We start from the raw sequence: 25,319 nt of genomic DNA, 5'->3' as shown, positions 1-25,319 counted from the left end.
AAAAGCAGGCATTTGTTTACGGTGATTTTTGTGACACGAGTGGCAATTTAAGATAGCAGACGACAGGGAATAAAATTCAGTCACTTGTTCGACTTATATGAAAATGGCGGCCGTTTTCTCCCTTGGGCAAAAATAACGCATGGGATCAGCGGTTATGTTTGCACATGGGAGAAAATGGACGCCATTTTCATATGGTCGAACAAATGAGTGACTTTACTCCCTGTCGACAGCTATCTAAAAGCGCCATTTTTGTGCATGTGGGATAAAAAAGGATTTTCTAGGCCGCTGATTACGAATATGATGTTAAATTGACAATTTGACAGTTGACAGCTGTGAACTCAACTATAAACTTCTCTAAAAAGTGATCATTTTTAATAAAAAAAGACAGTAATAAGGTTTTCGAGGTCGCTGATTACGAATATGATATCAAATTTGAATTTTTACAGTTGACAGCTCTCAAAGAAACTGTCAACTTTTCTAAATAATAACAAATTGTCGTCTTCGTTATTTTAAATTGTATGATAACAAAAAAATCAGTTTTTTCGTGTATTTGTATTCTTGTTTCTCTTGGCTTCAAACAAACTTTTAAAAAAACTTCTAAACAAATTATGACTTTTAGGTTTTCACCATCTTAAAGAGCGTTTCAAACTACTGTGATATTAGTAATATTATTCAATGTCCACCTCAAGAAGATATTACAGGTAGTATTAGTAGTATTTTACATGGTAACATTACCAGTATAATATTATAGTAATATCACTGTAACAGTTCAAGTAAGGTTTCAACACTTAAATTTTAGTGCGTTTTTTTGACTTAAATTTTCAAATTTTTTTTTTATTGCTACTGTGAATTCTTAACTAATTTATTTCCCTTTCTTAATCTAAATTCAGATGTTTATATCATCCCTTGACCTACAAATTTCATTATGAATATCTTTTAACTATTGTTCTTTTAAAACAATGAAAAGTGTAAAAAATATCAAGCTGTCTCGATAAGATTACAGCATCATTTCCAACATTGCCGTGTAATATCGTTGCAATATTTAGGTGAAAAATTGTTATCCTGTCTGAGAGATAGTAAAAACTATATAAATTATGAGGTTTAAATGAGAATTAGAAATTTTGAAAATCTGAAAACTGCAAACCCATATGACGCACGTGGAACAAAAGGAAGAGAGAGAGACGGGGGATTTAGTGATTAGCAATTAACTTCGACCCTATATAAAAGAGCGGAGGCTGATGTCTGGCATATATTGTAAACTGTTTCATCAGCCTCTTACAAGCCCACCCCGATTTCCGTTCATCGGAAACGTCATGTGGTACATTAATTGGACCGATATATGGAATAAAGAAGATTCATTCTCTCTCGTCAGTGTGGGGAGCGTGCGAACTGCGTTGTCCTATCGCAGACTAGAAATTACTATGACCCCCATCGAGGGCACTTCAAAAGCGACATGTGAAAGAGAGAGAGAGAGAGAGAGAGAGAGAGAGAGAGAGAGAGAGAGAGAGAGAGAGAGAGAGAAAAGGAAACCTTAAAAATCATTAACATTGTTAATGTGTGTTACAAAAAAGACGAATTAAACAAATCAAAAGTTGAAAATGATTTATGAAAATTTTTTTTTATCCCACATGCACAAAAACGGCGCTTTCTGATAGCAGCCGACAGGGAGGAAAGTCATTCATTTCTTCGACCGTATGAAAATGGCGGCCGTGTTCTCCCAAGGGCAAGAAAATTAGCTGTTCACATGCATTTTTCTTGCCCAAGGGAGAAATCGGCCGCCATTTTCATACAAATCGAACAAGTGAATGACTTTTACTCCCTGTCGTCTGCTATCTGAAATCGCCGCTTTTGTGCATTAGGAATAAAAAATATCGTAAGTAACACGAGAATAAAGGCAGCCAATTTCTTTACAATGATTTTTGTGACACTCGTTCCGGTCTCGGGGCGCCTACGGCGCCCTCGACCTCCACTCGTGTCACAAAAATCACCGTAAAGAAATGGCTGCCTTTCTCCTCTTGTTGCTTAATATACTAATTCACTTCAATTTCTACAGTGTCACGTAAATATTTAAAATGAATGAGAAAATATCCCATTGTTTTGTTTTAAATCTCATCTCATACAATCGAGATTCTCGAAAAATCGTAAATTTCGATCATCTTTTTAATATTTGTTTTAGTGTCAAAATTTACAATAATTTCTATCTAAATTAAAATATAGTTTTTTTAACTCTCTGTCAGTTGCATAAAATTTGTTATAGCAATTATTGCAGGTAAACCAATTCCTCATCATCATAAATTAGTCTAATATTTTTATAAAAATAGCAAATTTTATTTTAAATCTTTAATACAATTTTTAATCAGCCCGTTGAAAGTAAAATTACCTTCTATTTTTTATTAACTCTTTAAAAGCAAAATTCATTTTTTTTGTCAGTTCCCTACTTAGCTCAGTTAGTTAGGATGTTAGGTTTATGCGCGTCGATCCCGGGTTCGAATCCCAGTCCTCCCAAATTTGTTTTCAAGATTTTAAACGGCTTGTTAGATTTCCAAAATGCAGCAAGACCACAAATTTTTTTAAAAAATTTTTTATTTATTTTTTAATTATATTATAAATTATTTTGTAAAGATTTACCTTACTTAGTAAACTTACTACAACCTTACCTCAACCTTACAACTTTATAGTAACCTTACCACAACCTTACCATTTAAGCTTACAAAAACCTTTACTTGTAAGCTTACAATAACCTTTACTTGTAAACTTACAATAACCTTTACTTGTAAGCTTACAGTAACCATTACTTGTAAGCTTACAATAACCTTTACTTGTAACCTTACAGAAAACTTTGCTTGTAAGCTCACAATAACCTTTACTTGTAACCTTACAGTAACCTTTACTTGTAAGCTTACCGTAATGGCGGAAATTTAAAGTTTACCTTAAGTTTACCACAAGTATACAACCCTATCCTTACAAACTATACGTGTAATCCACACCACAAACTTACAGCAAGATATTGTGCTATGTGGGATTGAAATAGCAAGTTTTAATATTTTGTGTAAGAGTTGTAAATGTAGCGAAAATTGATTATAGTTTTCTCTAATTTAATTAGACAAAATCTGACAAATGAAAACATTTTCCTCTAAAACCTACTATCCACTGTAGTAATTTTTGGTGAGCAAGTGTGGCTAGCGAGTGCAGTCATATGGCGCCTGCATTTCTATTGGTTGCTAACTTCGTCAATCTCCGTAAATGAGCCGATGCCATCCGATCATTGACAGTGACTATGTTTCGCGTACGTAAAATAAATTTGGATATTATCTACAATAATTAAATATAAAGTAAAACGTAGGTCGTTCGTTATCTCAGAAATTGACCATTATAAATTAATAAATTTTGCATTTATTCCTGTCCTAAGAACTATGTCTTATAATAAGTTGTTAAAAGTAAACTTCTTTCTCGTGAGTGCTGTAAATTTTCATCATTCAATATATAAGGAAACAAAGATGTATACTTTCAGTGAAATTCGTTGTCGTGCGTGCAGTTGTGTATTAGTGTATTAATTAACCGCGTCTATACGTATAAGTGAAATAAACATGTGTGTGTCTTCAAATATTTATCCAACAAATATATAAGTGTGTGTGTCTGTGTATGTAAAAATTCTTCCAGTTTATCTCCATTAGTCAAGAATTGACGGGAAATCGGCGATAAAAATCCGTATTTTTTCTTTCACTCTTTCTTTCTGCATTTACAAACGACTATAGTAATTTTTCGTACACAATATTTCTGAGTTTACTACAGTTGTTTGGGACTATTGGACGAAATAGTAAGAAACTTTACTAATTTGGTGAACATTTGTCGGATTAGTGACTTAGTGTAGAAAATAGTAAAAAATACAAAATTTTCTCTTATTTCCGGTTCGATTATTATAATTTGTTAATAATCTGTGGAACTGTTTAGTATGCGAGATTTGTTTTGCAGATTGAAATTCAATGTTTCTGTTACCCGCCAGTTTGGCATTCCTCCTCCTTTTTAAATTAAGGATTGCGGCAGGTTTGACAAATGAATGCTGTGTCGACATCTTCCCAAATAAGTCCTAGTGGAAGCTTTCTCTTTGTTCATTTTCTTTTGAATCAGATATAAAAGGAACTGATATAAATTTAACACGAAATTAAATAAAATTCAAGAAGCTCACAATAATTTTTTAATAATACTGTTATTGATTACTTTATAATTTACTTTATATTTATTATTTTACATTCAATATTTAATATATTTTAATTTAGTTTTCAATCTATACTACACTTTGTTTAGTAATTTTTAAACATTTTCTGAACATTCGTGAATAAAAACAGATTTACTTACCTATATTATAGGCTGTACCACTAATAATAATCAAATTTTTCGGTAATGCAGAAAACTAGCTTAAAATTTTATAATAGAATTTGGAAAATTATAATTGTGGCACTTAATTTAGACCCAAAATAAGTGAATGGTATAAAATACTAAAAAATATTATTTAAAATGTTTAAGAAAAAAGGGCGGATACGCAAATCTAAAAATGCGTGGTTTGAGTTTTCACTTCGCTGTCTATCGTAAATTCTCGAACAGAGTTTCGTAAAATTCTATACGGGGTGTACCAAAAGTCGCGTTATAAATAGATATGTTAAAGCTTCTCTCGTCGCGTCAGTATTAACTTGTCTGCTGTATATAGAGATCAATATGTGGAAGGAAAAAGAGAACTGCTTTACCTGCCGGTAACATTTGGATAATAATTGTTTTCTTTTACGTATTTCATATTTCATTGTTTCAAACTCGTAACATTTTTTATCTGATTTTGTAATCCAAACTTTTAATAATTATTAATTTCTTTTAATTTACATTCCAATAAATTTTATAGTTTATCATAATATTTAATTCAATATTTAATTTTGAAAACTTTTTGGCAATTTATTTATAATTTAAAATTAAGAATAAAATTATTTTTTAAAAATTGAAAAATTTTATAGAGATTTTATAACTAATTATAATTAAAAAATGTTATTTTAAAAACTATAAAATATTTTGTATAACTTTTAAAAAAATGATTTTTAAAAAAATTAATATTCAGTATATTTAACATTTCTCACAAGCGCAGTTTTAATCTGCTCAGTTAGTATATAAAGAAACTCAATTCTTTCATCTACAAGTGCGAGTTATATTGTATATATGCGTTGCGTCAGAATTCGTTTATATGTATGCGTATTTCCGTTAAGTTAGTGTTAGAATAAAATAAGCCAATCAAAGCGAACCATTGCGTTGTAGAGTGCAGTCACATGTGTCAAACCAATCATCTAACTCCTATAGAAGACGAGAAAAAATGGTCTTGAGAGCTCATTGGTACTTTAAGAAATTCTTTTTTCTGCTTCATTCGTTTTTTTCTCCGTGAATATTTTTTTCCGTGGCGCATGCGCTTCAGGCTAAACATTTTACAAAACTCTTGAATTAGAACGTCCAACTGATCATTTGTGAATTCCACAGAAGTTTTTTTGAGTTTTCGAGAAACGCAATCATTGGTCATCATACATTACTATTGATTCTGTTTTAACTTATACTAAACTCCTCTCCGTATCCGCTATTCCAAAATTAGTTTCGTAAAATGTACTAAATTAATTTTTTCCGTGTGGCAAAATAATACACTATAAATAATAATTAAATCCCTCATAATTATAGGATAAGAGCGTGACAAAATTCTCCATTGAATTCGCAAAAAGAATTTTAAAAAATTGATTATTATTATTATTGCTGAAGCAAAATGTAGAATAATTACAATAATTAAATGCAAAGTTGTATGGGTGAGAGAGAAGAAGGAAAAAAAGTGATATATAAGTTCAGAAGGCAGTGAAGAACGACACTTTTCTTCCAGGAATCTGTCACAAGTGCTCCAGATTCCGAGGAGGACGCAGAAGGCAAAATGAGGAGAAAGTCTCGTGCACATATACGCATTTAAAAAGTAACATTTGTTGCCGATGATGCGAGTATAAGAGGTGACAATCGAAAAGTAAGGATAGTGCTCTTGAAACACGACGGTGACAAATTAAAATGGATCCCAGAGAAGGAGATGCTGCTGAACGGTTTTTGAAATGACAGGCAGGTGGTCATTTCTTGAGTTATGTATTCCACGCCGCATGAGTATTATAACGATTCGCAATGACACAAAACATGCAGTTTAATAGATGTTTTATTAATGAGTGTTTGGGTTTTCGTGTCGAACGTGCCGCGCTTTTGATATCAACATGATGCGACAAATGCTCTTTTATAAAAGAGGGAGAAAGAGAGGGAGAGAAAAAAAGAGAATCGACGAAAACGTGCGCCTTTATATATATAAAATACCATCAACTACCGATCTCGAAATGTCCAGATTTGCGCAAAACTCCTTAAGATTTATGAGCCGATAGCTCTCTCGCGAGACTCTCTTTGAAGGAAAACGGTACCTTGTTTTTGATAAATGACAACTGCTCGAGTTGTCAATTAATTTTTTTAATATGTACTTTTTTCTCAATATTTATTTTGTTCATTATTTTCCATGGGATGTACGCATCTTATTGATTTTTTATAAGGGCAAAAATAATTTTATTTATTTGTTTACTTCTTTTTAGGGTTCCGTACACCTACGGTGTATCGGCGGAACCCTATTGGTGTGACTCTTGTGTCCGTAGCCAAATCGTGCCCCCCCCCTAGCGGCTAAACTATTTGACCTAAAGAGCTCAAATTTAGTCCAGATATGTATTTTCACTCGTAGTTTACAGGAAAAATATAGCTAATGTGCCAACTATTCGACATGGAGAGCAGAAATTTTGCATGCTGGTGTATTTTTACTCGAATATTACAGGAAAAATATAGAGAACTTGACATGTAATGATGGCCATAGCGTTGTCAAGGAAAAACTAAAAAATTTCCCTAACTTTTACATTATTTGACCTAATGAGCTGAAAATTGGTATCCTAGTGTATTATTACAGTCTGACGACAAAAAATTTATTTAAGAAACTTTTTAAAAAAAAATCAAAAAAAATTAAAAAAAAAAAATTTTTTTTAATTTTTTTTTTGTTTAAACACGTGGCATTAAATATTTTATGGAAGAGTGAAATTTTAAGAGAATAAATAAGAGATTGTTTTATGACTTTAATTTCTTAACTAAAAATAAAAAAAAATTGGACAAGTGCGAGTTGTACTCGCACTGCAATGGCGGGTTCCGTACACAAATATTAAAACAATACTTGCAACATTTATCGGTAATTGGTAGAATTAAAATAAACAATTGAAAAAATATATTAAAATCACTTTATAAAAAAATAACTAAAAAAAATTAAAGTATTGTATATCTAATATTGTAAACAATAATAAGCAGAGGAACTATAATTTTAAAAATTTTGTTCCTGTGCTTATTATTGTTTACAATATTAGATATACAATACTTTAATTTTTTTAGTTATTTTTTTTATCAAATGATTTTAATATATTTTTTTAATTGTTTATTTTAATTCTACCAATTACCGATAAATGTTGCAAGTATTGTTTTAATATTTGTGTACGGAACCCGCAATTGCAGTGCGAGTACAACTCGCACTTGTCCAATTTTTTTATTATTCGTTTATTCATTATTTGTTTTAAAAAAATATCATTTTACATTTTTTATCAATGCTAAATAAAAATGCTAGAGTATTTTTATTTGAAAAGATTACCTTCTTTTTCGAAAAGAAAATATTAATTCGAGTGAACAACTAGCGGCACTGGTGGTTACGTTCAACATTCGAGCAAATTTAATCGTGAATCAAGAGAGAAAGAAGTTGTCTTTAGGGATGGGCGATTCCGAAAAAAAGAATCGATTCTAAAGAATCGAATTTCAAAAAGTATCGATTCTTTTAAAAAAGAATCGGAGAATCGAGTACTGTTCTTAAAACGCGATTTTTCTAATTAATAATAGTAAGTTAAAATAAAAATTTATAATTCAATACGTTTAATTTAATCAGATTTTAAATGTAATTTAATTTGTTCAATTAATGCTCTTTTTACAATAAAATTTATATTTTCAAACATTTATTTGTAAATTGTAAAAATAAAAATGTTTGTATAATCAATATTTATTATAGGTATTATTTTGACATGAGTTATTAAAGTAGGTATATAAAATTCTTTTCCATTTATTTTTTAATTATACTTTATTATATTTCTTACATAATATTTATTATTTTATTAATATTAATATGATTGCAGCTGTCCACATAAATAGTTTAAGAATCTAGAAAAGAAATTTTTCAATTGAGAAGCATAAATTATTTTAAAAAGTGGAATAAAGAAAAGGAAATTAAATCCAATTCATAGAAGAAACCTGAAGAAAGTAAATAAATTTTGTAAACAATTTATTAGAATTTAGAACAAGTTATGCTTACATTGAAAAAGAAAACAATTAAATTGATACAATTAAACAAAAAGCATATACGTTCATGCGAACAAGGTACCGCATGCAAAGCATTGTTTAAACAATGTATTAAACTACAAAGTATAAAAATATAAAACTTTAATATCAATTTATGATTAAAATTCAACCATAAAAAAAGAAAATTATATCAAACCCCAATCTTCCTGAGAGAGCGAGCTTAGAAATAGAAGCATATTTAAATGTTTACTACTTTAACGATTTCGGTTGTCCCTTTTAATGAGCCCTGCTTTGGAAAATAGTCGTTCAGAATGTATTGATGACCCAATAATAGAAATTTGCTTTAAAGCAATTTTGCTTAATATCGGGAATGTTTTCTCAACGCTCTTCCAATATTGAAAAATATTTTCCTTCCTTTTAATGCGATTTAATTGCAAGTACTGTTGTAATTCCAAGTTTAAAGTATTATTTTCATTAGTTATCGTATTTGGTTTAATGTTTTCATCGTCTTGCATATCGTGAAAGTCCCATAAACTTTTAAATTTCTTTGGATGGGGCTCGACAGATTCACAAGACTCGGAAAGTATAGATACTTTATGCTCAGATAACTCCTTTATTTGTTGATTTATTTTATTTAAAGCTGGATACACAGCTAAAGCATCCCGAAAATGTATTTTTTTGAAACGCGGATCTAATATCGTTGACACTGCCAATAACTGAAAACGTTCAAAATTTGCGAATGTTTTTTTATAACTGATTCCAGACTTTTTTAAAATTGTTTCCCAATTTCTGTCTTTGGATCAACATTAGTTATATTTGTTTTCATACAATGAATGATTGGAATAATTAAACTACACGTAGGATATTTTTCACCACTTAATTCTGTGATGACTTCTCTGACCGGTGACATCAATGGAAAGACATCTTTTAGAATTTTCATTTCGTCTCGACTTAATAAATCTATCGGATTATCGCATTCTGCCATAGCTGTATAAATAAATGGTTCTAAATCTATGTATCTTTCAAGCATGTCAACTTTTGTTGTGAATCTAGTTCTTACATCTTGTATAAGATGGAGTGCAGAGCCTTCCGATTTCCCTTTACTTATTAAGGAAGACTTGATAGATCGTCGGGAAGAAGATGCGATGCGACATGAACACATCTTAAGTGTCTCTCTGCACCCACAATATCCTTGCAGGCCTTTTTTATGTTTGGTGCACCATCAGAAATAAGTCCGTTTATTTTTTTTGTCGAAATATTGAATTCAACGAAAGTTTCCAAGAGAGCCTTTTTTAAATTGTCTGAAGTGTGTCTTTCATGAAGGGGAATACATCCTAAGCATCCACTTTTTATTTCTTGAGACTCAATTAAATAATGAATTAAATAATAATTGAAGCTATCACTCGGCAAATTTATAATAATAAAGTTAAAATTATCGATCACTCCGAGTCAGGTTGAAAAAAAATATAACAAATTTTATATTTTTTACATTCTCATCACATGAGAAGGTATTAGTTTTGGTCGAATTTTGACTTTTGCTAATTTTATCAAATCTTTACGTTTTGAGGTGTCCTGAGTCCGAAAAACATAGTCCGGCGAGTGCTTCTGTCTGTGTGTCTGTCTGTCTGTCTGTCCGTCTGTAGACGGTAATATGTTGTTCCCACGATAACTCTTGAAAAACTTATCGGATCGTTTTTAAATTCAACACACTTAAACTTGGTGTAAAAATGAAGGCTAAGTTCGTTAACCAGCCATTTTCGTTGAAAACTACAAAAACTACGGTAGTTTCAAAATTTTGAAAAATCAATTTTTTTAAATTTCAGAATTTTTAACTTTATTTTAAATTAGATTAGAAATGCTTGCAGAATAATATTTTTCCAACAAACATCACGTAACCTTATGTAGTAACATTGCGGCAACGTTGCCTCGCAATGTTAGCAATGTTGCACGATAATGTTGCCGCAATGTTATTGAAAGCTTAATCTGTTCCACCTCCGCAACATTACATGCCAAGGTTACCCTAACATTACACGGTAACCTTTCGGCTACGTTATCGTGCAATATTGTTGTAAGATTACTTGGCAATATTGCGTCAATATTGCCGTGTAATTTTGTTATACATACCTTGTATTAATAGGTAAGCTTGCAAAATAATTTATAATTCATTGTTTATTTTATTTACATTAATGTTTACATTATTTAAATAGAAGTGACATATTAAAAAATTTAAATATTGTCGATTTCAAGAAACTTGCAGAAAAATTCCTTTGCTTAAAACAATTTTTGTTTTCTATTTTCTATTAGGTGCAGTTCAATTTTGATGCCTGTTTAAAAATGGACGATAACAACGGTAAGTTTTATAGAATATATAAACATTAAGAATTGTAATTAGATATTAAAAAATAATAAATGTATTTTATTGTAGGTAACGATAGCCTTGTATTAGGAGCAGATGCAGTATACGAAGTTGACAGTGGTGGGAATCTCGTGTCTCTTTATTCAAAGTCGTAAGAATTATTTATTAGTAATATATTAAATTAATATTTCATAAATTTTAATACGGATAATTTGTTTATAGTGTTGTCGAAAATTCAAATGATGCAGAACAAGTTACTGCCCAGGAAATTGAAGTCCAAGGTAAAATTATATATTTTTAAAATAAATGTTAAAAGTTAATCTTAAATAATATTTTTATTTTTTATTAAATCAGATAAGCCAGAAGTTACAGTTTCCAATAGAAAATTTCAAAAGTTAAAGTAGGTATATTAATTATAAAAATAATATTTTTTTAGTAAATAAAAAACTCAGGGTGTCCGCACATGTCAGTAAAGTCAGGGAAATTAATGAACTGAAATTTGTGACCACCCTGAAACTATTTTAACAAAAAATTTAATGTATAAATTATTTACAGTATTCAACCAAGCCCTATATGGGATCACGTTGAAAGAGTGGGAAAAACGGCAATTAAATGCCTCTACTGCAAAAAGGAATTTAAGACTTGTGGAAATACAAGCAATATGCTTAAGCATTTGAAGACCCAACATCCTTTATTTTTTGAAATAAAGAAGAAAAATTCAATGACGAATTTTAAAATCAATCCAAAAAAGGAATTGAATAATGTAAGTAAAATTAAAAGACTTTTTTTACTATTGATTTACTATCTTAAAAAACTTTTATTTATTTTACTAGAATTCATTGAAGGTTTGTGGAATCAAAACAGCTTTGAAGCGAGTAAATTCATTTAAAGGTAACTACTAAAATTACATTAGTGAATTATAATACATATAACAAAAACAAACAAACTAATTATAATATAAATAAAGGAAGAATTTATTTTAAGAAATCTTAATAAAATGTAAATGGTTTTACAAATTTGTAACGATAATGAGTAAAGAAGTAAAAGAATAATAAGAAAAGTTGTAAATTAGAAATACAAATATTGTATTATATTAAAATGCTTTTAATATTTTTTTATTATATATAGATGGTGACCCTACAGCAGAGCGAATAACAAATGCCACGTTGTATATGATTGCCAAAGATCTGTTACCCATTTCAACAGTAGAACATGAAGGTTTTTTAACATTAATGAAAATTCTAGCACCGATTTATGTTCCTCCTTCAAAAAAAACAATGACTAGAAGATTAGAATCACGATATGATCTATTGAAACAAAGTTTTAGGAATGAAATAGATGCTGTCGAATTTTATACCATCACCTGCGACAACTGGACAGATTGTTCAAACCAAAGTTACTTAGGAATAACAATTTATTATTTAATAATAATAAAGTTGAAATTATCGATCACTCCGAGTCAGGTTGAAAAAAAATATAACAAATTTTATATTTTTTTTATTTTACGTTTCAACGGCACAGCCGTCCTCATCAGAAACTGAAATTTTATTATAAACAATTATTAAATGAAATTACATAAACAAAACGAAAAATGTTTTACAAAATAAACAGTACAAATAAAAAATACATAAATGAAAAAAATTATTAAAATTTCTTTTACCAGTAAAAATATTTTTAAAAAGAATAAATAATATTAAACATCTGAAAATTTGTCGTTCCGATCAACGCAAATTGCTACTAATCAAATATAAAACTATTACACAGTCTGTCAATGATAAATAATCGAGAGGTCATTAAACTAATTACAATAAGTGAAAATAAATAGGAAACGTCACAGTACGATTAAACAGTGGAAATCACAAATATTTCCTATCGTTAAGAAAATGTATATAACAATTACTAAGATTTTGAGTGTCATCCTTTTTGTTTATCGAATTCTTTTGCAAATTAATATGAATCATTTCAGAAATTAGGCGTTTGCTTTCATTAGTTTCTTTGTCAAGTATATGAAATCTTTCCCAGTCAAAATTATGATTAAGTGAACTTCTATGAGTTGCAGTTTTGAATTTTTGTGTTCATTAATTCGTACCCCTACCATTCTTTTAGTTTCACCAACATACGATGCGGTACAATTTTTGCATTGAATTTTATAAACAACATTAGTTGTTTCGGATTTTATATTTTTATCCTTGCCTTTTTTATTAAATTGTGACTAAAATCATGGTTATTAGTAGGAACAGATAAAATATTATATTTTCTAAGCGTTTCGGACGTTCTCTCATATAAGTCTTGAACATATGGTAAAAAAACTTTAGGTTGTCTACTATATAAAAATGAATTAACATTATTTTTTTGAGTATTAGATTCTATAGAATGAATACGTTTCAAAATGTACTTATTAATAAAATTAATAGGGTAGTTACTTCTTAAGAGAATTTTTTTTACATACTGAATGTTTTCAGAGTGGAATTTTTTATTAGATAATTTTAATGCTCTGTCAATTAAAATATAAACAATGGCAATTTTTTTAAAGAAAGGATGTCTAGAGTCAAAATTAATTGTTCTTTCAGAGAATGTAGGTTTTCGATAACAATTAGTTATAAGTTTATTATTTTGTTTAATTATAAGAACGTCCAAAAAATTAATTGAGTTGTTATTTTCAATCTCATAAGTAAATTGCAATCTCTCATCATAGTTGTTGAAAGAGTCCAATGTCTCAGAAATTTTATCTTTTGGGATGCAAGTGATTATATCGTCTACATACCTATAGAAAAATAAAGGTTTAAATGACAATTTGTTAATACATTCAACCTCAAGGTCATCCATAACCATATCAGCAAACAGGCCGGATATAGATGAACCCATTAGTGTGCCATACGTTTGTTGATAAAATTTATTATTAAATTTAAAAAATATATTATTAAAAAGAAAAAAACAAGCATCAATCAAGTTATCTAGAGGTATGTTCAAACTTTGTGAAATAACAAAATATCTTCTGACGATAGAATCACCTACATGATTCGATCCAACATTCGTAAATAAGGATTTGACATCTAAGCTAATCAAAATGTATTAACAAATTGTCATTTAAACCTTTATTTTTCTATAGGTATGTAGACGATATAATCACTTGCATCCCAAAAGATAAAATTTCTGAGACATTAGACTCTTTCAACAACTATGATGAGAGATTGCAATTTACTCATGAGATTGAAAATAACAACTCAATTAATTTTTTGGACGTTCTTATAATTAAACAAAATAATAAACTTATAACTAATTGTTATCGAAAACCTACATTCTCTGAAAGAACAATTAATTTTGACTCTAGACATCCTTTCTTTAAAAAAATTGCCATTGTTTATATTTTAATTGACAGAGCATTAAAATTATCTAATAAAAAATTCCACTCTGAAAACATTCAGTATGTAAAAAAAATTCTCTTAAGAAGTAACTACCCTATTAATTTTATTAATAAGTACATTTTGAAACGTATTCATTCTATAGAATCTAATACTCAAAAAAATAATGTTAATTCATTTTTATATAGTAGACAACCTAAAGTTTTTTTACCATATGTTCAAGACTTATATGAGAGAACGTCCGAAACGCTTAGAAAATATAATATTTTATCTGTTCCTACTAATAACCATGATTTTAGTCACAATTTAATAAAAAAGGCAAGGATAAAAATATAAAATCCGAAACAACTAATGTTGTTTATAAAATTCAATGCAAAAATTGTACCGCATCGTATGTTGGTGAAACTAAAAGAATGGTAGGGGTACGAATTAATGAACACAAAAATTCAAAACTGCAACTCATAGAAGTTCACTTAATCATAATTTTGACTGGGAAAGATTTCATATACTTGACAAAGAAACTAATGAAAGCAAACGCCTAATTTCTGAAATGATTCATATTAATTTGCAAAAGAATTCGATAAACAAAAAGGATGACACTCAAAATCTTAGTAATTGTTATATACATTTTCTTAACGATAGGAAATATTTGTGATTTCCACTGTTTAATCGTACTGTGACGTTTCCTATTTATTTTCACTTATTGTAATTAGTTTAATGACCTCTCGATTATTTATCATTGACAGACTGTGTAATAGTTTTATATTTGATTAGTAGCAATTTGCGTTGATCGGAACGACAAATTTTCAGATGTTTAATATTATTTATTCTTTTTAAAAATATTTTTACTGGTAAAAGAAATTTTAATAATTTTTTTCATTTATGTATTTTTTATTTGTACTGTTTATTTTGTAAAACATTTTTCGTTTTGTTTATGTAATTTCATTTAATAATTGTTTATAATAAAATTTCAGTTTCTGATGAGGACGGCTGTGCCGTTGAAACGTAAAATAAAAAAAATATAAAATTTGTTATATTTTTTTTCAACCTGACTCGGAGTGATCGATAATTTCAACTTTATTATTATTAAATAATAAATTGTTATTCCTAAGTAACTTTGGTTTGAACAATCTGTCCAGTTGTCGCAGGTGATGGTATAAAATTCGACAGCATCTATTTCATTCCTAAAACTTTGTTTCAATAGATCATATCGTGATTCTAATCTTCTAGTCATTGTTTTTTTTGAAGGAGGAACATAAATCGGTGCTAGAATTTTCATTAATGTTAAAAAACCTTCATGTTCTACTGTTGAAATGGGTAACAGATCTTTGGCAATCATATACAACGTGGCATTTGTTATTCGCTCTGCTGTAGGGTCACCATCTATATATAATAAAAAAATATTAAAAGCATTTTAATATAATACAATATTTGTATTTCTAATTTACAACTTTTCTTATTATTCTTTTACTTCTTTACTCATTATCGTTACAAATTTGTAAAACCATTTACATTTTATTAAGATTTCTTAAAATAAATTCTTCCTTTATTTATATTATAATTAGTTTGTTTGTTTTTGTTATATGTATTATAATTCACTAATGTAATTTTAGTAGTTACCTTTAAATGAATTTACTCGCTTCAAAGCTGTTTTGATTCCACAAACCTTCAATGAATTCTAGTAAAATAAATAAAAGTTTTTTAAGATAGTAAATCAATAGTAAAAAAAGTCTTTTAATTTTACTTACATTATTCAATTCCTTTTTTGGATTGATTTTAAAATTCGTCATTGAATTTTTCTTCTTTATTTCAAAAAAAAAGGATGTTGGGTCTTCAAATGCTTAAGCATATTGCTTGTATTTCCACAAGTCTTAAATTCCTTTTTGCAGTAGAGGCATTTAATTGCCGTTTTTCCCACTCTTTCAACGTGATCCCATATAGGGCTTGGTTGAATACTGTAAATAATTTATACATTAAATTTTTTGTTAAAATAGTTTCAGGGTGGTCACAAATTTCAGTTCATTAATTTCCCTGACTTTACTGACATGTGCGGACACCCTGAGTTTTTTATTTACTAAAAAAATATTATTTTTATAATTAATATACCTACTTTAACTTTTGAAATTTTCTATTGGAAACTGTAACTTCTGGCTTATCTGATTTAATAAAAAATAAAAATATTATTTAAGATTAACTTTTAACATTTATTTTAAAAATATATAATTTTACCTTGGACTTTAATTTCCTGGGCAGTAACTTGTTCTGCATCATTTGAATTTTCGACAACACTATAAACAAATTATCCGTATTAAAATTTATGAAATATTAATTTAATATATTACTAATAAATAATTCTTACGACTTTGAATAAAGAGACACGAGATTCCCACCACTGTCAACTTCGTATACTGCATCTGCTCCTAATACAAGGCTATCGTTACCTACAATAAAATACATTTATTATTTTTTAATATCTAATTACAATTCTTAATGTTTATATATTCTATAAAACTTACCGTTGTTATCGTCCATTTTTAAACAGGCATCAAAATTGAACTGCACCTAATAGAAAATAGAAAACAAAAATTGTTTTAAGCAAAGGAATTTTTCTGCAAGTTTCTTGAAATCGACAATATTTAAATTTTTTAATATGTCACTTCTATTTAAATAATGTAAACATTAATGTAAATAAAATAAACAATGAATTATAAATTATTTTGCAAGCTTACCTATTAATACAAGGTATGTATAACAAAATTACACGGCAATATTGACGCAATATTGCCAAGTAATCTTACAACAATATTGCACGATAACGTAGCCGAAAGGTTACCGTGTAATGTTAGGGTAACCTTGGCATGTAATGTTACGGAGGTGGAACAGATTAAGCTTTCAATAACATTGCGGCAACATTATCGTGCAACATTGCTAACATTGCGAGGCAACGTTGCCGCAATGTTACTACATAAGGTTACGTGATGTTTGTTGGAAAAATATTATTCTGCAAGCATACAAGTTACTTATGCAGAAAAATGACTAACAATTAGTAAAATTTTACTATTTGTTAGCAGTATTCCACGAATATAGATATAGAGAGTAAATAGTTATTTTGCGCCCATGTTGCGAACATAATTTTTTGTCCGAGCTGCATGGAAAGTATGGCATTGAGAGCACGAGCAGTGAATTCATTTTAATGGTGGAAAAAGTTGTTCTTTAATTATATAAAAACTGATTTTTATGTAATCGTGATGTATTTTGACATTTTTAAGTGAGAGCAGACGCAAAATACTATTCCATCCTCTCGGGGATAGGGTAAGCGGGCGCAAACTATTCCTCTTATAAATATTTATAAATATTTCTTATAAATATTTCTTATAAATATTTCCTCTTCCCATAGGCGGAAATGTGTTACTTTGCGCCCACTCTAAGTGCCCTAAATGACATACTTTCAGTGCAGGTAGGACAAGAAATGATTTTTATGAAAGATCGATGCTAGATAGGGGAAATAAATAGCAATAAGAGAAATAAATTTCGAAATAAAGAATTGTGGAAAAACTCATTTAGATTAAAACAAATGGGCTTTATATAGAGGAGAGTCTCCAGTTGTGAGACAGTCAATTTTTTTTAATATGCAATATTAAAAAGCCGATTGGTTTATATAAAAACATTTCTTTTTATATGAGCCAACTTTTTCGTGTACGCCGAAGCGGATATATAAACTGTTTTTGTTAAATACCAACACTGTGTGTGATAATCGACTAAAAAGCGTTTTTTCAAAATATGCAAAGTACTTTTTTTCCAAGTTAATTAATTGGAAAAGGTAAATGTAATCCATTTTCTTTTAGTGTTTTCCTTATATTTTGTGATGCAATATTGCATTGTTTCAATCTACGGTTGAAAATAATTTAATTTTCCTTTTTCGAAATAGCGCTAATTTCTGGGTGTGAGACACAGCATATCTCCAGTTGTGAGACGGTGTCAACACCCATCTGGGCAGCATAAAAAATACGCATTTGCAGGCATACTATTTAAATGTTGTTTTGATTTTTTTTTCTAGTATTTTTGGGCATGTCAAGTGGAAAAAAGTCAATTGATTCAGAAGAAATCAATTTTAATGCTCTTGTTGAAGCTATTAAATTGTGTTTATTTTATAGTCATATTTTGGCGAATAAATATTATTATTTAGTATATAATAATATATATTATTAATATATTTAATTATTTCTACTAAACATAACGTTTTATGTCAAACTTATTAAATTTTAGCAATTTTTAATGAGAGTCTCACAACTGGAGACATTTTTTTTTTAAAAAGCGATGTGCTCGGAAAATGTATCGTGAAATTTTTTGAGTTCATCGAAACACTATACTTTCTTTTAATAAAAGTTGCGTATTTCTGTTACCTTTCGAAAGGTGCATTTTATTTACAATTTCGTTGACCCGTTTACAATTTACGGGTCAAAAATAAAACCCGTCTCACAACTGGAGACTCTCCCCTATATTAGGCAACAAGGGTATAAAGGCAGGCATTTGTTTACGGTGATTTTTGTGACACGAGTGGAGGTCGAGGGCGCCCTCGACCTCCACTCGTGTCACAAAAATCATCGTAAACAAATTGGCTGCCTTTATTCCCGTGTTACTTACGATATTTTGTTGTGCGTTCCATCAAAACGAGAATCTTCTTACCTAAAACAAATAAAAATTAGCATTAAAATTTTGAAATTTACAAATTTAATAAAATTAAAAGATTATACCTCGAAAATTGAATTAATAAATAATTGAACTTATTACAATTACCAACTCGTCAGATCAACTGTCAAAAGTAAAACTCTAAATTAGAACAATTTCTGCTGTTAGTATTTTGTTTTTATTTTTCATATTCCCGAGAATATTTTCCACTGATAATTCGCCGGTCCATCGCGAATTATTAATTATTCGTAATCAACAAGGGAAGTGCTTCCTGGTGTATATATTTGGAAGTGATTCCCGAATATTCAAGAGCACCAGGAAGACGAAGATCAATTGTTTTGGGCCTGTCAAAACACTGGCTGCGGCCATCTCGATTTAAAGGCCAACGCGAAGCGAACGACAGCGACCAAAAAGTAGGCGCTCTGCAATACCGGCGGCGGATATCTTATCTCGGGCAGATAATAATAGATTGTAAAATAAAATAATAGTACGCCGGGGACTCACCAAAAACTAAAAAGAAGCGTATGTGTAGCGACGCTCTCGTAGTGAGAGACACGTCCATTTTTATTCATTCTCGTTTTGATAGTTGTATCAGGCGTATCACGGCGTCGAATTGACGGTGAGTCCCAGTAATATCAAATTGTCATATTCTCGCCAGATTAGCGATAATTAAATATTTCAAAAATTGTGAAAAATGATGCTTGTCACCGCCTTTGTCAAGCGGTAGATTAAATTGAAAATTCGGCCTTCTGCCGAATAAAATTGATAAAAATAAAATTTAAACTTAAAGTAAAATTAATTAAATAAAAATGATTTTGTTTAATAATAATTAAATTCAGTGACCATGTGTGTAATTATTGTGTTGTCTCCTTACCCCACCCCTCTCCGCGGTTTATTAGGAATTTCCTAATAATTTCTGAATTAGCCTGGCAAAAATAATCTAAATTAACTAAAGTAATTCTTTTGGATATTTCGAGTAAAATATCCTGGCGCTTATATAAATAATTTTTCTAAATAGATTAAAATCATTAAATTCAAAGTGTAGATAACGTTCAAGTCTAACCTCTTGTCAAAATAATTGTCTTTGTTTTAATGAAGTTTAAAGCGAAGCTAAATTCGCCTAATTAAAATTTTTAATAGTTAAAAAAAATAATAATAAAAATAGTAACAAATTTAGTTAAATAATTTTAAAAAAAATTAGTTGGACGTTATAATATATATATATATATATATATATATATAAATTAATTTCGGGTTTAGAAAGGAAGATTCGCCCGATTTTAGTGTCGAGGGTGAATCAGCCCCGGGATTTGGGGTGTTTAACGCACTCGGAGAGGGCCACCAGTGCATGACCCCCCTTAGAAGGGTCAAGTACCGGAAGTTCAAATAGGTGTTGAAGACCAACGATGATGATTGTACTGGTGGTGGTGGATGCACAACAAATTAACCTGGACATTTGCCGCGGACTCATCCCTCTCGTGACCAACGAGCGACCATCCCTCGAAAACAACTACCGCCATATGTTGTGCAGGTGAAGACACTATATATACTTCACAGAAGTATATACATGTATATAATTGCGCAAGAACAAACCGCCATATATAGCCGACGCGCTTAGTTTCTGCTTTCTTATACAGGATTTATATTCCTGGCATGTGGCACGTGTCTGCTTGATGAGAGAATCACATACAGAAAAAATTATATTCTTTATCCTAACTTCCTTCACGGACAAATCAGATATCCTGCCTTTTACTTTCTATTATTATTACATCTCAAAATTATGACAGGTTCTCAAAAAAAGGGAAATCAATTTTGCACCTCACTCCATATTGAGAGACCAATGGCCTAGACCTGAAAAGAATGGTTCTAAATTGCATAGTGAAAACATTTTTTTAACAGAAAAAAGCATGAAACGAATGTTATTATTTTGTAGGGTAGAGGGCCTCAAGGTGGCCACCCTAGGGAAATTCTTGTGCATTATTTGGCAGCACTGAATGCTTCACGTTATTTTCATCATTTATTAAGACGAAGTTTTTGGTAATGTTTAGACGTGGATAACTAAACGCGTTTGTTTCTAACAGAGACATCGTTAAATTTTTGTAAAAAAAATTTTGAAAGCATTGTTTTTAAAGTGGTATTGTGATTACAGTTAATAGTTTAAAAGTTCTATACTTTGTGGTAACTTTATTAACATATAATACAATAATATTATAAATGCACGGAAAGAATATTGGTAGTGCAGGTCACTTCCAGAATATTGCGTGGTGCTACCCACTGTAAAGTCGCGCGGCGCACCCAAAAAGAGGCGACTGCAACTCCCTTTTTTGAACGAGAGAGATTTCGGAAATTATAGATAACAGTTTAATGAAATACAGAGCTTAACCAAAAAAAGGCCAACTATTATCGTACCGAGACATGTGTATAGTTTTTATAATTAAATATATAAATACTTATGTTTTTATAAAAAATAATAAACAAATGTAAATTTTTTAGGTTACTTAATTAAATTTTCATAAAGTTAGAAAATAATGATATTATATAATTTAAAATATGAAATTAAATTGTACTAATGAAATTTAATCTCATTTCAACTATAGCTAAAATAATAAAATTAAGTTTAATATTTTAAATTAAATGTACACTACCGGCGGAAATTGTGCGACCGCTAACACCTCCCAGGCGCGAAAGACCAGTGCTGACGATGGGTTGAAACTTGACTGAGTCTTGAACGCCCAGCGTGGGTAACCCAGAGTTGGAGCAGTCTTTATATCATTGTCACTCAATATTGGTGCAGCATGGGACACCAATGTTCGTCCCATGCTCGATTCAAGACTCGGTCAATCTTCGTGAGTGGAGCTTCAACATCCAGTCTTTATTCAATCTTGAATCAATCTTGATAGTTTATTTATTACCGTGTGCACTTAACAATATTAGATATAAATACTTATAAATTATTTAATATTAAAATATTATTTCTGATAATTTTTAGTAATTTTTTATACTGTTTAAAAATTATTATTATTAATTATTATTAAATAATATAATTTCGATTCAAGACTCGGTCAATCTTCGTGAGTGGAGCTTCAACATCCAGTCTTTATTCAATCTTGAATCAATCTTGATAGTTTATTTATTACCGTGTGCACTTAACAATATTAGATATAAATACTTATAAATTATTTAATATTAAAATATTATTTCTGATAATTTTTAGTAATTTTTTATACTGTTTAAAAATTATTATTATTAATTATTATTAAATAATATAATAAGTATTATTATTATTGTTATTAAGATATCAATTGGTAAATAAATATTATTATTTATTTAGTGTAAAAACATTTATATTAATTATATAAGATTCATATCAATAAAGTTAAATTATTATATATTATATTTTTTTTCTTGCACAGTGTCAAATTATTATTTCAAAGTTCAAGAGTTTCGTTTATCTGAAAAATTTTCAGTGAAAAAAATGTTCATTAGGTAGTAATAAATATTTATGCCTAGTAGTTTTACACTAGGTTTAACTGTTTACTGAATATTATCAAAAATATATTTTTCGTCAAACGCGCGCGACTAAACACAAATAACCTTGAGACTTTACAGCGCGACGTTGCGATTGTCGTGCTCCCACTATCCCATCTACTCAATGCTTTCCCCTCATGACGTCACAGGCGGGGAAAGCATTGAGTAGATGGGATGGTGGTATTTGTGTTTAGTCGCGCGCGTTTGACGAAAAATATATTTTTGATAATATTCAGTAAACAGTTAATCCTAGTGTAAAATTACTAGGCATAAATATTTATTACTACCTAATGAACATTTTTTTCACTGAAAATTTTTCAGATAAACGAAACTCTTGAATTTGAAAATAATAATTTGACACTGTGCGAGAAAAAAAATAATATATAATTTAACTTATAAAATTATCAGAAAAAATATTTTAATATTAAATAATTTATAAATATTTATAGATAATATTGTACAGTGCACACGGTAATAAAGAAACTGAATATTGTATCAAGATTGACCGAGTCTTGAATCGAGCATGGGACGAACATTGGTATCCCATGTTGAGTGACGGCACTGGCATTGATATAGTAGATTAGGCGAGAAGCCTTCCAGCCTTCTGTGGCCGAGCGGTTTAAATGCGTGCGTTGAGAACTTCCGGTATGCGTTAGGGGCGGGGTGCGTGAGTTTCGATCCCACATGCGAGCGAATATTTTTCATTCTTTGTTATAAGCGTTTATATAAAATAATAAAATTGTGTGTTGTGTTGTGAATAAAAAATGTGAACATGTTTATAAATAATGTTAAAAGTCTGTTAAAAATCAAGAAAAAAATGTAACGATTAACAGAAAAATTGTCTTTTTTTACTAAAATTATTTTTTTAAAATTACTATTCAAATGATATTTATTGTTAGTAATATATTCTTATTTATATGAAAATAATATAATTATTACAAATAATAACTTATTGTCATTAAATATATATGTATATATACGCACATGAATTAAAATAATAACAATAATATTTATTATTATTATTAATAATTCATATATTCACATTATATTGAATAAACGTGAGAAACGAGTAAATTTGGGAACAGTGGAAGCAGTCTTGTTTCAGTCCTGCATTAGGCGTCCGCAGCATTGATTGAGCATTGATGTCCAATGCTGAATCAAGGCTCGCGCTGCAGTCTGGAATCGGTGTTACATTAAAGCTTCGATCAGTCCTGCTCTCGCTGATTCACTCATGCTCAATCAATGTTGACCAATGCTCGGCCAATCTTTATAAAGCCTGAACTCGGCGTCACTTCGCGCCTGGGCTCGAGCTATTAAAAAACACACCTAGACAGAAACAGTGATAACTCTGTCAAAAATAAAGCTAGATGCTTTTTTTAAATTGCATTGGAAAGCTTATTAAATTTCCATTGAAATGGCACTATTTTCATTTGTATTTCATAAGTGGGAAGCGAGATATCATGTTATAAACACAAAAAATAATTCAATTTTTTGGGGAATTTTTTACCCTGATTTTGACTCCAGGCAAAATTTAGAAAAGTTGATAAAAAAATTAATACTTTCACAGACTATTCCTTGTAATCTAAGCTTTAAAGAGAGACCAAGAACAGCAAAAAATATTACAAAAATAGTCAGACCGTGCAAAGCAAAATTTACGCAATCATCGTTTTCTCTAATTCACCGTTGAGTCAGTTGCGTGGCTGTGAAAAAGTGTCAAAAATGAATTTTACCAAGTACATACTTACTAGGATCCACTTTTTAATTTAATTTATTATATAATGATATTTAAACAGTAAATCCCAGTAAGTATGTACTTGGTAAAATTCATTTTCCGACACTTTTTTTACAGCCACGTGACTGATTAAACAGCGAATTAGAGAAAACGATGATTGAAAATTTTGCTTCGCACGGTCCGACTATTTTTGTATTATCTTGGGAACCCGTTAATATTTTTTGCTATTCTTGGTATCTATTTAAAGCTTAGATTACAAGAAATAGTCTGTAAAAGTATCAATTTTTTCATCAACTTTTCTGAAAGTCATAGTAAGAAATTCTCCAAAAAATTGAATTATTTTTTTGTGTTTATAACATGATACCTCGCTTTCCATTTATGCAATACAAATGAAAATAGTGTCATTTCATTGGAAATTTAATAAGCTTTCAAATGCAATTTAAAAAAAAAACATCTAGCTTCATTTTTGACGGAGTTATCACTGTTTCTGTGCGAGTGTATTTTTTAATAGCACGAGATGTTAGCGGTCGCACAATTTCCGCCGGTAATGTATATTTTTTAATTTTAGCCGTTTATTTCTAGTTGTAAATATTGATGTCTAGTGAAGTTTACAAATACACCCAGGTAGAAATTTTAACTCTATAATGACCAGTTACTGGGAAGTTTTTCTAGATTCTGTCCAGTGATTGACCAGAAAATCTGGCAAGTGATTGATTTGAAATGTAACGCGCTGCTTTAGCAGTCACTGGTTAGATTATCTGGCCAGTGACTGGCAAGTAACTGACCAGTAACTGGACAGTTTTCTGCTTAAAATCTAGAATAAAATATAATTTTTCCCGGCTCTTTTTATTTTGTTTATAATTACATATTTATTTATATTTTTGTGTTCATTCAAATATTTAAGACTAATGAACAATTACTCTACCAATAACACTTAAATCCAGAAATGAAAAATTCGCAAGCATGAGTGATCGAACCCTAGACCCTGGAGACGCAATGCATGTGCGTTACCACGCAGCCACGGTGACTAGATAATAACTTATCATAACTACAAGTTTAAGAACTTAATCCCCTATTTCGATTATGACCAGAATTTCTGGCCAGTGACTTGTCAGAAGTAAGGATCAGAAATCATGACCAGATAAACTGTTTAGTCACTTGTCAGAAACTTGACGGCTTATCTTGTCAAAATTTAGAAAAATGTAAACTTTGGTAATGTGACAGTAAAACGATCATAACTTTT

The sequence above is a fragment of the Leptopilina heterotoma genome, unplaced genomic scaffold (genome assembly GCF_015476425.1).
Source record: "Leptopilina heterotoma isolate Lh14 unplaced genomic scaffold, ASM1547642v1 Lhet_171, whole genome shotgun sequence".
Classification (NCBI taxonomy): Eukaryota; Metazoa; Arthropoda; class Insecta; order Hymenoptera; family Figitidae; genus Leptopilina; species Leptopilina heterotoma.
This window is presented reverse-complemented; position numbering follows the sequence as displayed.